This window comes from Sus scrofa, chromosome 12 (genome assembly GCF_054392235.1).
Source record: "Sus scrofa isolate SSC_HxYL_T2T_F1_AM1 chromosome 12, Sscrofa_HxYL_maternal_Yorkshire_Landrace_v2.0, whole genome shotgun sequence".
Taxonomy (NCBI): Eukaryota; Metazoa; Chordata; class Mammalia; order Artiodactyla; family Suidae; genus Sus; species Sus scrofa.
Window position 1 is genome coordinate 13,740,977 of NC_139394.1, and position 12,489 is coordinate 13,753,465.

The following is a 12,489-nucleotide window of genomic DNA, read 5'->3' on the forward strand; positions in this document are numbered from 1 at the left end:
TTGGGAGTTTCTTTCGATCAGGACCCTTGATCAATTCTTTATGTCAAGGGTCAATTAACCAGTGTCCAGGATTTACAAGATTATCAATAAACATTGGCTTGATCATTAAAAAAACAAATCATCCACGGCAAATGATAAAACAAAGGGCAAACAAAATTGTGATCCATCTGACTTGGGTTGGTTTGGATTTTGGGGGGGAGTCCAGTCTCAATCAGCAAAGAGAAAGACTGTGGTGACTTTTGCCCTTTACCTAGGAAACGTGCAGCCCTAAAGGTCACTGCAAGATCCAAGGGCTAAGAACAGGCCAGCCATCCCAGCCTTTCCCAGTAAAAAGCCTGATACTCCTGCCATAATTACAAAATGCCTTACCCACCCTTCCCATAGTCCTTTTCTGCTCCCCCTGCATTAATCAGATTACCTTTTTTTTTTTTTTTTTTCCAATTGCGGTTTAGTTGCTGTACAATATTGTGATTTACAATTCTTAAAGGTGAGACCCCATTTATTCTTATGATAAAGTCTTGGCCATATTCCCTGCGCTGTGCGATATATCCTTGTAGCTTTTTTATTTTATGCGTAGGAGTTTGTACCTCTTAATTCCCTAGCCCGGCTTTGTCCCTCTCCTCTTCCCTCTCCTCACCGGCAACCACTAATTTGTCCTCTGTATCTGTGACACTTTCTTTTTTGTTCTATTCACTAGTTTGTTGTATTTTTCAGATTCTACATGTAAGGGGTATCATTCAGTATTTCTTTATCTCTAGCTGACTTATTTCACTTAGCATAAGGCCCTCCAAGTACATCCAAGTTGTCACAAATGGCAAAGTTTCGTTCTGTTTTATGTCTGAGTATATATACACACACGTATATATGTATATATCTGTGTCTATACGTATATATGTATACATACGTACATATGTTTTTTTGTTTTTTGTCTTTTTGCCATTTCTTGGGCTGCTCCCGCAGCATATGGAGGTTCCCAGGCTAGGGGTCGAATCGGAGCTGTAGCCACTGGCCTACGCCAGAGACACAGCAACCTGGGATCCGAGTCACGTCTGCAACCTACACCACAGCTCACGGCAACGCCGGATCCCCAACCCACGGAGCAAGGCCAGGGATTGAACCCGCAACCTCATGGTTCCTAGTCGGACCACTGTGCCACAACGGGAACTCCAACATACATGTATATGTCTGTTGATGGACATTTAGGTTCCCTTCACATCTTGGCAATTGTTAATCAGATTACTTTCTTTTTTTTCTTTTTTGGCTGCCGAACAGCACATGGAGTTTCTGGGCCAAGAATCAGATCCGAGCCACAGTTGCGACCAATCTACACTGCAGCTGCAGCCACGGCGGATCCTTTAACCCACTCTACTGGGCCAGCAATTAAACCTGCGTCCTGGCACGGCAGAGATGCCGCCAAGCCTGTTGTGCCACAGCAGGAACTCCCAGATTACCTTTTAATTGAAAGTCTGGTGAAGAAACTGAAACACATCACAAAAAATCCAACACCTAACTTGCTGAGTTTATGACTTAGGTTTTAAGGAACATAAGATAATGGGTTCCAAATTTGTATCAAGTTTTCATCTGGTGGCACTCCTGCTGTGGTATAACTGGATGGGCGGTATCTCTGGAGCCCTGGGGTGCAGATTCGACCCCTGGCCAGGCACAGGGGGTTACGGATCTGGCATAGGTTGCGGCTGTGGCTCGGATCTGAACCCTGGCCCAGATAACTCCATATGCCACAGGTCGGCCAAAAAAGAAAAAAAGGGGTCTCTGTTGTGGCTCCCCAGTAACGAAACCAACAGGCATCCATGAGGATGCGGGTTGGATCCCTGGCCTTGTTCAGGTTAGATGATTCGGAGTTGCCACAATCTGTGATGTAGGTCGCTGATGTGGCTCTGATCTGGCGTTGCTGTGGCTGTGGCATAGCCCGGCAGCTATAGCTCGGATTGGACCCTGAGCCTGGGAACATCCGTATGCTGCAGGTGCACCCTAAAGAACAAAAAACAAAACCCACACGTTTTCATCCAGCAAAACAGCTGAAGCTCCTTCTTGCTGTTGACTGAACCTTGTTCAAAGCTTCCTGGGACCCAGGTCAGCCTTGGAGCCATCTATAACAAGGTTTCTAAGTTGAAACAGTAGATCCCAACCTTCTTCCTACTTTCCTCCACCCGGCTCGGGGGGTTGATAATATTCCCCCGTCCCACTCTGACCTGCTTGCTGCTTCTCCAGCAGGCCAAGCTGTGCCAGTGCTCCGGGCCCCATAGTCCCCTCCCCCACCGCCCCCCCTACAGCAGGAGCCTCCCCTCTTCCACAGAAGCTGAAACCGCCAAAACCCGCCTCTCAGGCTCCTTAGGGCTGGGGTGTGGGCATGTGGCCTGATCCTGGCCAACGGAATCTGTAGGAAAGCTTTTAGGCAAGATTTTCCCCTACGGCAGGGACTCCTGGGAGGAAATGCCTTTACTGGCTGGATGTGTGCAGGTCTGCAATGCCCATAACGGCTCAACTGTCTATCTTTTGACCAAAAGGAGGGGATGCTGCTGACAAGCCAGCCAAGAGTGGCCAAGTGGAAAGCTGGCAAGTTGGAAAGCACCGCTGTTCTCAATGTCATGACTGAACCAACCACATCTACCCTGGGGCCCACCACCCTGCCTCTGAACCTCTGATCAGGTGAGATAACAAACATCCTCATTGGTGAAGCCGGTGGTTTTCAAAAGTCTGGTCTCAGAGCCCCTTTCAGCTCTTAACAATTACTGTCTATGGAGTTCCCGTCATGGCGCAGTAGAAATGAATCCGACTAGGAACCATGAGGTTGCGGTTCGATCCCTGGCCTCGCTCAGTGGGTTAAGGATCTGTTGTTGCTGTAAGCAGTGGTGTAGGCTGGCGGCTACAGCTCCGATTAGACCCCTAGCCTGGGAACCTCCATATGCCTCAGGTGTGGCCCTAAAAAGACAAAAAAAAAAAAAAAAATTACTGTCTGTGTGTGATGGCTCAGTATTTACCATGTTAGAAACTGAGGCAAAGTTTAAATATGTATGTACCCATTTATTTTCTAATAAAGATAATAAACCCATTTCATATTGATATAAATGTTATGAAAAAATAATTATATTTTTGAAAAGAAAAATAATTAATAAGAGTGGTTGTCCCACCTTTTTACAAATATCTTTAGTGTCTGAGATTCTAATTTTTTTTTTTTTTTTTTTTTTTTTGTCTTTTTGCCATTTCTTGGGCCGCTCCCACAGCGGCCTATGCCACAGCTGTGGGAGCAGCTGTTGCCACTGGCCTACGCCACAGCCACAGCAACATGGGATCCAAGCCGCATCTGAGACCTACACCACAGCTCACCGCAACACCGGATGCTTAACCCACTGAGCGAGGCCAGGGATCGAACCTGCAACCTCATGGTTCCTAGTCGGATTCGTTAACCACTGAGCCACAATGGGAACTCCTGAGATTATAATTCTAATAATTCTAATAATAATAATTCTGGTTTTTGTTTTTTTTTTTTTGGCTTTTTGTCTTTTTGTCTTTTTTAGGGCCTCACCGGAGGCATATGGAGGTTCCCAGGCTAGGGGTCAAATCAGAGCTACTGCTGGTGGCCTACACCACAGCCACAGCAACACCAGATCTGAGCTGCGTCTGTGACCTACACCACAATTCACAGCAATGCCGGATTCTCAACCCACTTAGCGCGAAGCCAGGGATTGAAACTGCAACCTCATGGTTCCTAGTCGGATTCACTTCTGCTGCACCATGATGGGAACTCCTAATTCTGGATTCTAATAACACTCTTTTCTGCACTTGATCTGTCCTGATGTCGCACAGCATAGAGCCACTGGAATACCTCCAACCTGACACTTGTAAAAGAATGAAGGTGGTCTTGGTCTTATTATGAAAATGCTTTAAGGAGCTCCCACCGTGGTGCAAAGGGATCCACAGTGTCATGGGAGCACTGGGATGGAGGTTCAATCCCTGGTCCAGCACAGTGGGTTAAGCATCCCGTTTTGGCTTCGGTTGTAACTGTGCGATCTGATCCCTGGCCCAGAATTCCATATGCCGGAAAAGAAAAAAAAAGTAAGAAAAGAACCTCATGGATGTCTTAAAAGTGTCTTCAGAGTTCCCAGGCGTTCCCCAGATCTCACCGTGCAAATGGTCTACGCCATTCCTGATTGGATAATCTACTACCTGGAACAAAAACCCTATAATTGATACACCCCCTTAGCGGGTGCATTTATCCCTTCTCTGCCTCCTTGAACCAACCCCTCCCCCCAGTTCTCCTTCCATAGATTTTTGCATGACTCCCTCTCATTTCACTAAAGTCTCCATCAACAATTTCATAGCCTCGGAGAAACCATTTGGGGCAACGTGGTAACTCTTTCCTTACATGGCATTTACTGCTACCCTACACTTGCTTAATTTTTTACCAGTTCCTTGTTTAAGAAAATGTAAGCTTCTCACAGGCAGGTGTTTTATTCTATTCATAGGCACAGGCACGCAATAAATAGTCGTTAAATGAATGAATGCATGAAAGAATGTGAGCAACGATATAAAGATAACCTAGACTACACTCTAATTTATATGAAAAATGAGTCATTTTCCAGAAAGTAGAAGCATGGTTGCCAGAGGCTGGGGGAAGAGGGAAGAGGGAGTTATTATTTAATGGACACAGAGTTTCCGTCGGGGAAAATGAAAAACTCTGGATATAGACGGATGGTGATGGTTGCACAACAGGGTGAAGGTACTTAATGCTGCAGACTGTACCCTTAAACATGGTTAAAACGGTAAATCTTTGATCACAATATCAGAAAAAGAAGTCATTCGCAAACCCTGGTATTTCATTACAGGGAACAAACGATCTACACGATAGCCACACCTGAGGAAGCAGCTCTCTCTCTCCCAAAACGCTGATCATTTTCGTCATCAGCAAAACTCTGGTCCAGCTGTTGGCTGGATTCATTTGCAAACATTTTCTTTTCTCTTTTTCTTTTCTTTCTTTTTTTTTTTTTCTTTTGTCTTTTTGCCTTTTCTAGGGCTGCACCTGCAGCGGATGGAGGTTCCCAGGCTAGGGGTCCAATCAGAGCTGTAGCCACCAGCCTACACCAGAGCCACAGCAACTCGGGATCCGAGCCGCGTCTTCAACCTACACCACAGCTCACGGCAACACTGGATCCTTAACCCACTGAGCAAGGCTAGGGACCGAACCCAAAACCTCATGGTTCCTAGTTGGATTCGTTAACCACTGAGCCGCGATGGAACCCCTGCAAACGTTTTCATTCACCGTCACTTATTCTTTACAACTGAGTCAGCTGGGAAGGGACAGCTCATTTATTTGCATGAAAGCAGGAGAGACCTGGGCCCTAAGCTCTTTTATACCAGGACAGAAACAAAATCAAAGGTTGGAACTCTCTCCACACACACACACACACACACACACACACACACACACACACACACACACACACACAGAGTATCAGGAAACAGCCTGTCCATTTTGGCGGCAGAGGCAGGGGTTTTGGTTTCCTTGGCTTCTGAGCTGTTCTTGGAGCTGGGCCATCAAGGGAAACTGAGCAAGTATATGGGTCCGTCGAACTTGGGCGGGATCCATCAAGGACACAAAAAGCAGACTATGCAGCCCTCTCCCCCACGGGGAGCAGACAAAAGTATCGTTGATGTTGAAGCTGTGGAAAGCTTCAGAAGGCCCCGTGGGAGGAAGCTTGGCATGAGCAGGCAAACAGCTCAGACTGACGCTGGAAGGGAGCACCAGGCTGGGGTAAGATCCAGGCCTCTGTCACTCTCGACGGCGGAAACCCTGGGCTTTCTCAGCGAGGGAAAGAGAGAGGCAGCCTGTCTCCGCAGGCTCTGTCTGCTCGCTTTCCCTAACGTCTGAGCAGCTCTCTCAAAAGGGCAATACCCGTGGCAAAAAGGCTCATGATGCAACCTTCAAAGAAAAAGTCAAGTTAAAAAGATTACATGTATATATATATATATATATATATAATTATATCTATATAGTATGTGATAGATTATAAATATATATATATATCATCTATGATTAGTTTTTTTTTCTTTTGTTTCTATTTTTTGAGCCGCCCCACAGCATATGGAGTTCTCAGGCCATGGAGCAGATCAGAGCTGCAGTTGCAACCTAAGCTGAACCTGTGGCCACGGTGGGTCCTCAACACACTGTGACGGGCCAGGGATCGAACCTGCATCCCAGGGTTCCCAGGACGCCAATCGCCCTGTTGCACCACAGCGGGAACTCTTCTCTCATCTATGGTTGTTTTTTTGTTTTTGCTTTTTATGGCTGCTCCCTCGGCACATGGAGGTTCCCAGGCTAAGGCTCTAATCGGAGCTATACCTGCTGGCCTACGGCAGAGCCACAGCAAAGCCAGATCCGAGCTGCGTCTTCGACCTACACCACAGCTCATGGCAACGTTGGATCCTTAACCCAGTGATCGAGGCCAGGGATCGAACCTGTGTCCTCATGGATAGTAGTCAGATTCATTTCTGCTGAGCTACGATGAGAACTCCTCATCTGTGTTTACAAAAATGTTTTCAAGCATGCATTGAAAAACAAGACCAGGAAGAAATAGGAGTTGCCTGGTGGCTCAGCAGATTAAGGATCTGGTGTTGTCACTTCTGTGGCATGGGTTCGATCCCTGGCCTGGGAACTTGGGCATGGCATGTGCGTGGCAAAAAAAAAAAAAAAAAAAAAGACCGCGTTGGGGGAAATACATTACAGTATTATCAGTGATGTTCTCCTGGTGGTTGGATAACAGGTAATTACTTATCTCTCATTCCCATTGCTTCTGTGTTTAAATTTTCCTGCAGCTAGAATGTGTGATTAGAGAGCCATAAACACATTCTGAACTCCATCAACCCAGGAGCCCCTCGCATGGGGGAAGGTGTGGGCTGCGGAAAAATGGGTGGGGAGCGCTCCTGGAAATATCTGGCGGTTGCAGCCCGCTTGCTGCTGAGGGGAAGAGGGAGCCTGAGGCCTCCCCGGCTCTGGTTCTCTCAGAGTGACACGGGTTTCCCTGCCTGCAGACCTCCTTCGCAAGACACATAGCAGCAGATGTGTTTCTCCCCCGGGAAAACGTCGCCCAAACTCCCAGAGCAGAATTCCTTCAGGCCCCTGCCCCCTGCCCCACGCCCCTCGCCTGGCATCCCAGGGAATGTTCCCACAGAGGCTCTCCCAGTTGGCAGTACTCAGATCTCCACCTCTTGACACTTCTGAGACGGTGACCCGGGTTGGGGGCGGTGGGGGGAGGGGGCTGGTTGGTTTCTGCTTCAATTCACACCCTCCTGCCCCCTTCAGCAGCCAGGCTGGGACCATGGGGCTCACACCAGCCACCACGGTGGAAAATGACATAGACACTTCGTCCTTTGGAAACATCTGGCCTGTTCCATGGAAGGAAAAACTGAGCTCATCCCAAGAAACAGGACAGAGCTGGGGATGGTACAGTAATCTCTGGATTCCACAGAAATCCATGTCTTGGCTTTTTTTTTTTTTTTTTTTTTAACTATCATTAGGATTTGTTTTTCAGGGTTGTTTTTTGTTTTTTGTTTTTTGGCTTTTTGGGGTAGCCCTTCATTTCCTAAAGAATGGATTTTCTTCACATAAACACTGTGGTGAAGCTGTTTCACAGTCACCTCAGAACAGCAGAATCATGGCCTCTTTATCACTTCAAGTAGCTTCCTCAGAACTCTTATCTTACAGCCGAGTGGGCTGGAGGGAGCCTTAGAAGGTGGCATTGAGAATATTCCAGTTGCTTGGGGGGGAATGGTCTAAGAGTCAAGAATAAGCGAGGAGAGGCGTTCCGTTGTGCCACAGCAGGTTAAGAACACGACTAGTACTCCTGAGCATGAGGGTTCCATCCCTGGCCTTGCTTAGTGGGTTAAGGATCTGGTGTTGCCGTGAGCTGCAGTGTAGGTCACAGATGTGGCTCGGATCTGGTGTTGCTGTGGCTGTGGTATAGGCTGGCAGCTGTAGCTCTGATTTGACCCCTAGCCTGGGAACCTCCATATGCCACAGGCGTGGCCCTGAAAAGCAAAATAAAAAATAAGCGAGGAGGTACAGGTGAGGCTGAATCTGAGTGAACCCTAGAAATGGGCCCTGGCCTTGGAGGGGTGTGTGGTGGGGAAAGCGAGGGCTGCTGCTTACCACCTCTGGGTGTAGCACATACAGGCTCGAGGGTGGGCTGCCCCCCCACGGCCTGCAAGCCCTGTACTTGCCCAGCCTCAAGAAAGAGCCCGGAGCCGCCAAGAGAGACATCCATGATGTAATGGATGGGGGACCTTACCCATCTGACGCAAAAGGATCCTGGGGCCACACCCCCACTCTGGACAGCAGACATCAGGCAGGACAGGCTGCCCCCAGGGGTGGGGGACGCAGTTAATAGAGGGAATGGATGTCAGGTTGGCTCATCAGTTTCCATGGAAACCAGCAGAGGCGCAAGCCCCCTCACCGCCCTTTTGATAAACTCTCACAGTGGAGGGAGTTCTGATCTAAAGATCGGCACACTCACTAGGTGGGGCAAATTTGTAGGCATCTACTGATTAGGTTCTGTGATTAAGAGGGATGGTCAGCCAGGTGAGGAGCTATAGGTCAGGCAGGGACTGGGGAGCAGGGAGCAAGAGAACGGCCATCTTGGGTGGCCTGACCACCCCCACCTCACCCACCCACACACACACACACACACACACACACCCAGCACAGACAGCCCCTCCCCCTCAACTGGGCGGGCAGGAGGTTGTCTGCTGAGGGGCAGGGACTGATAAAAGACCCGTGGAAGGAACGCCCCTTCCTGTCCAGGAGAAGCTCAGTGAGTCCGGCTCCCGGATTCCCCGCTGGGTTTGGGGAGTGGGATCACCAACCCTGGGCTTGGGTCTTGCCTTGCTGGGAAGGAAAACGTCCATCCTTCCGCCCCCTTGCCTCCTCCCTCTCCTTCCAGCCCCTGCCTCTCCTGCAGCCCCGGTTCATTGCGCCTGAGCTTGGCACCAAGGCTCTGGGCGATTCTGAAGCCCCAAAACGGAGCTGGCAGCTGTTTCCTGCTGTTTGAGAACCTACCCAGCCCAGGCCCAGCTTCGCCTTTGGAGACCAGGAGCGGCCGCGGAAGGGATTTCAGACCTTCTCTGTGACAACCAAGGTGGTGGGAGAGCCGGCCGGGACCCCAGAGCAGAGCTGCCCCCTAGTGGCTTCTAAGGGCCTGACTGGCTTCTTCAGGAAGTCTTGAGTTCCTTAAAAAAAAAAAAAAAAAAAAAAAACTTGAAAAATATTGGAGGGAATACTTATGACCTTCTTTTCTCCCTCTTTTCCTGCATACCTCTAAGGAAGAGAAGGAGACAGGAAAAAAGAGAGAAGCAAGATGGGAGGGGTGCAGAAGCGACCCAGGGAATTTTTAACCTGTTTAGTAAATGTGAGGCAAAGTTAAATATTCCCCTAAAAGAACCATTCGATTACTTGATTTTTTTTTTTTTAATTTTGGTCATGCCCGTGGCATGTGGAACTTCCCAGGCCAGGGATGAAACCAGAACGACAGAAGCAACTTGAGCCACAGCAGTGGCAACACCAGGTCCTTAACCCACTGAGCCACCAGGGAACTCCTAGATTAACTGCCCTTTGACACTTCAAGTTTGGCCCCTTTTAGCAAACTAATTAGAAATCCAGCTTGGGAGTTCCCATTGTGGCTCAGCGGGTTACACTGTGTCTCAGTATCCCTGAGGATGTGGATTCGATCCCTGGCCCTGCTCAGTGGGTTAAGGATCTGGTATTGCTGTGGACACAGTGCGTAAGGCTGCAGGAAACGTTTGTGTCAAAGTCTCTGCCACTTCTGGCCCCCTGGTCCTCTTATATGTCTCTTAACCCAGAAGAGTAGAGAGCAGGTCTGCCTTTGCTATAGACCGTCATGTACAATCCCGGGAATTCAGTATTTTATCGTGAGGTTGATCACTAGGAAGATTTACAGATGGCTCAATTTAAAGTCAGTATAATCATGTGGAAAATACCAACTGTCTTAGCCTGGATTCCGCGGAAAACACAGCCTGAGGCCAAAGCTTACGTGCAACTAATGTATTAGAGAATGCGACGTCAGGGAGCAGGGGTGAGGGACCCAGGGAGCGAGGACCGCAGGAGGAAGGTGCATTCTTTTTTTTTCTCTGTGTCTCTCTTTTTTTTTAAGGGCCACACCTGCGGCATATGGAGGTTCCCAGGCTAGGGGTCGAATTGGAGCCACGGCAGCCGGCCTACACCACAGCCACAACAATGCCAGATCCAAGACTCATCTGTGACCTACACCACAGCTCAGGGCCACACCAGATCGCCAACCCACTGAGCACAGCCAGGGATTGAACCCGTATCCTCATGGATGCTAGTCGGGTTCTTAACTCACTGAGCTGCAACAGGAACTCTGGAAGATGCATCCTTAAACCTGCCAGGTGCTCAAAGTGGTTGGCTGCTGGACCCTGGGGGACTGTCCTCTATGAAGTCACATAACCAGCATCTTAGGACAGTATGTCAGGAGGGAAGCAACCGCACTTCCTTCTAGCTCCCTCTCTCTTCTCGCTCCCCCTCCTTGTCACTCACTAGCACGGGCTCATGTGAGGGACAAGCTAGGGTCCTGCTATGTCAGCGTGGAAGCCCTAGGGCAGGAGGAGAGACATGGAGAACCAGACCCCAGGGCAGGACATGGTGTGGCCGCATCAGCTTGAAATTATTTGCATTTACATAGAACTGATCAGCGCCTTGGTGGCTGGAAAAGTGACAGAGGAGGCCACAAAGTTCTCAGGTGGTGCATGCGTGGTATCTGACAGGTCATTCGAACTGGGACGTTAAAGAAGATAAGAAGCGAAATGTCAGTGAGGCCTTATGTTTTTAAGAGAACAAGCCCATCGAGGTAGGGATTCAAGGATGTTTATAGCAGCTGTGTTTGTAACAGGAAAAAAAATCAAAATCAAGAACAAAAACTAAGGGAAGTCTGGAGTTCTCCTGTGGTGAAGGGGATTAAAGATCCGGTGTCGTCACTACAGTGGCATGGGTTCCATCCCTGGTCCAGGAACTTCCACAGGCCATGGGTGGCTTGCAAGCATGCAGGCAGATCTGAAAACGGATCAAAGGGTACACTTCAAATATGTAAGTTTATTGTATGTCAATAAAACTGTTAAAAACAATAAAAATTGAGGGTGGGGTGGGGGAAATGAGGCGATGTTGGTCAAAGGGTACACACTTTCAATTTTTAAGAAGAACAAGTTTTGGCATGGTAACAACTGTTAATGATACCTAATAATGGGTTATATACTTGAAATGTCCTAACATAGGTATTAAATAGTTTCAGTGCAGGGATTTCCCACTGTGGCTCAGCAGAAACGAAACTGACTAGGATCCATGAAGATGCAGGTTCAATCCCTGGCCTCACTCAGTGGGTTAAGGATTCAGCAAAAAAGACCAAATAGGGAGTTCCTGTCGTGGCGCAGTGGTTAACAAATCCGATTAGGAACCATGAGGTTGCGGGTTTGGTCCCTGCCTTTGCTTGGTGGGTTAACGATCCAGCGTTGCCGTGAGCTGTGGTGTAGGTTGCAGACGTGGCTCGGATCGCAAGTTGCTGTGACTCTGGCGTAGGCCGGTGGCTACAGCTCGGATTAGACCCCTAGCCTGGGAACCTCCATATGCCACTGGAGAAGCCCAAGAAATAGCAAAACAAACAAACAAACAAACAAACAACCAAATAAAAATATATATATATATATATATTATATTTTGGCTGCACCTTTGGCATGCGGAAATTCCCAGGCCGGGGATCAAATTTGTGCCATCATACCAACCAGAGCTACAGCAGTGACAATCCTGGATCCTTAACCTACTGTATCACAGGAGAATTCTCTATAAAAATAAGTTTTAAATTAAAAGTTAAGGAGTTCCCTTTGTGGCGCAGTGGAAATGAATCCGACAAGGAACCATGAGGTTGTGGGTTTGATCCCTGGCCTCACTCAGTGGGTTAAGGATCCGGCATTGCAGTGCGCTGTGATGTAGGGTGTAGGTCGCAGACGCAGCTCAAATCTGGGCATTGCTATGGTGTAGGCTGGTGGCTATAGCTCCGATTTGACCCCTAGCCTGGGAACCTCCATGTGCCGCAGGTGCGGCCCTAAAAAGACAAAAAGACCAAAAAAGAAAAGAAAAGAAAAGTTTTCTGGAAATAACCATTCAATCAAAGGGGGCTGATTGATAAATGATGGTGCTTAATACATTGAAAAAAATCTATGCACCCATTAAAAAGAGAAGATAGTTCTGTACAAGGAGATATGGAACCTCCCCCAAGACACAGTAAATGAAAAAGCCAAGTACAGAGCAGTGTGTCTGTATGGTCTTGCTTGTGTACATTTTGGACAGCCTTTGCACATGAAGCTATGTTATGATGGTTGGGGCTTCACAATAACAGAAAACTAAGACTGTGAATGGTTTAGGAGTTCCTGCTGGGGTGCCGTGGGTTAAGG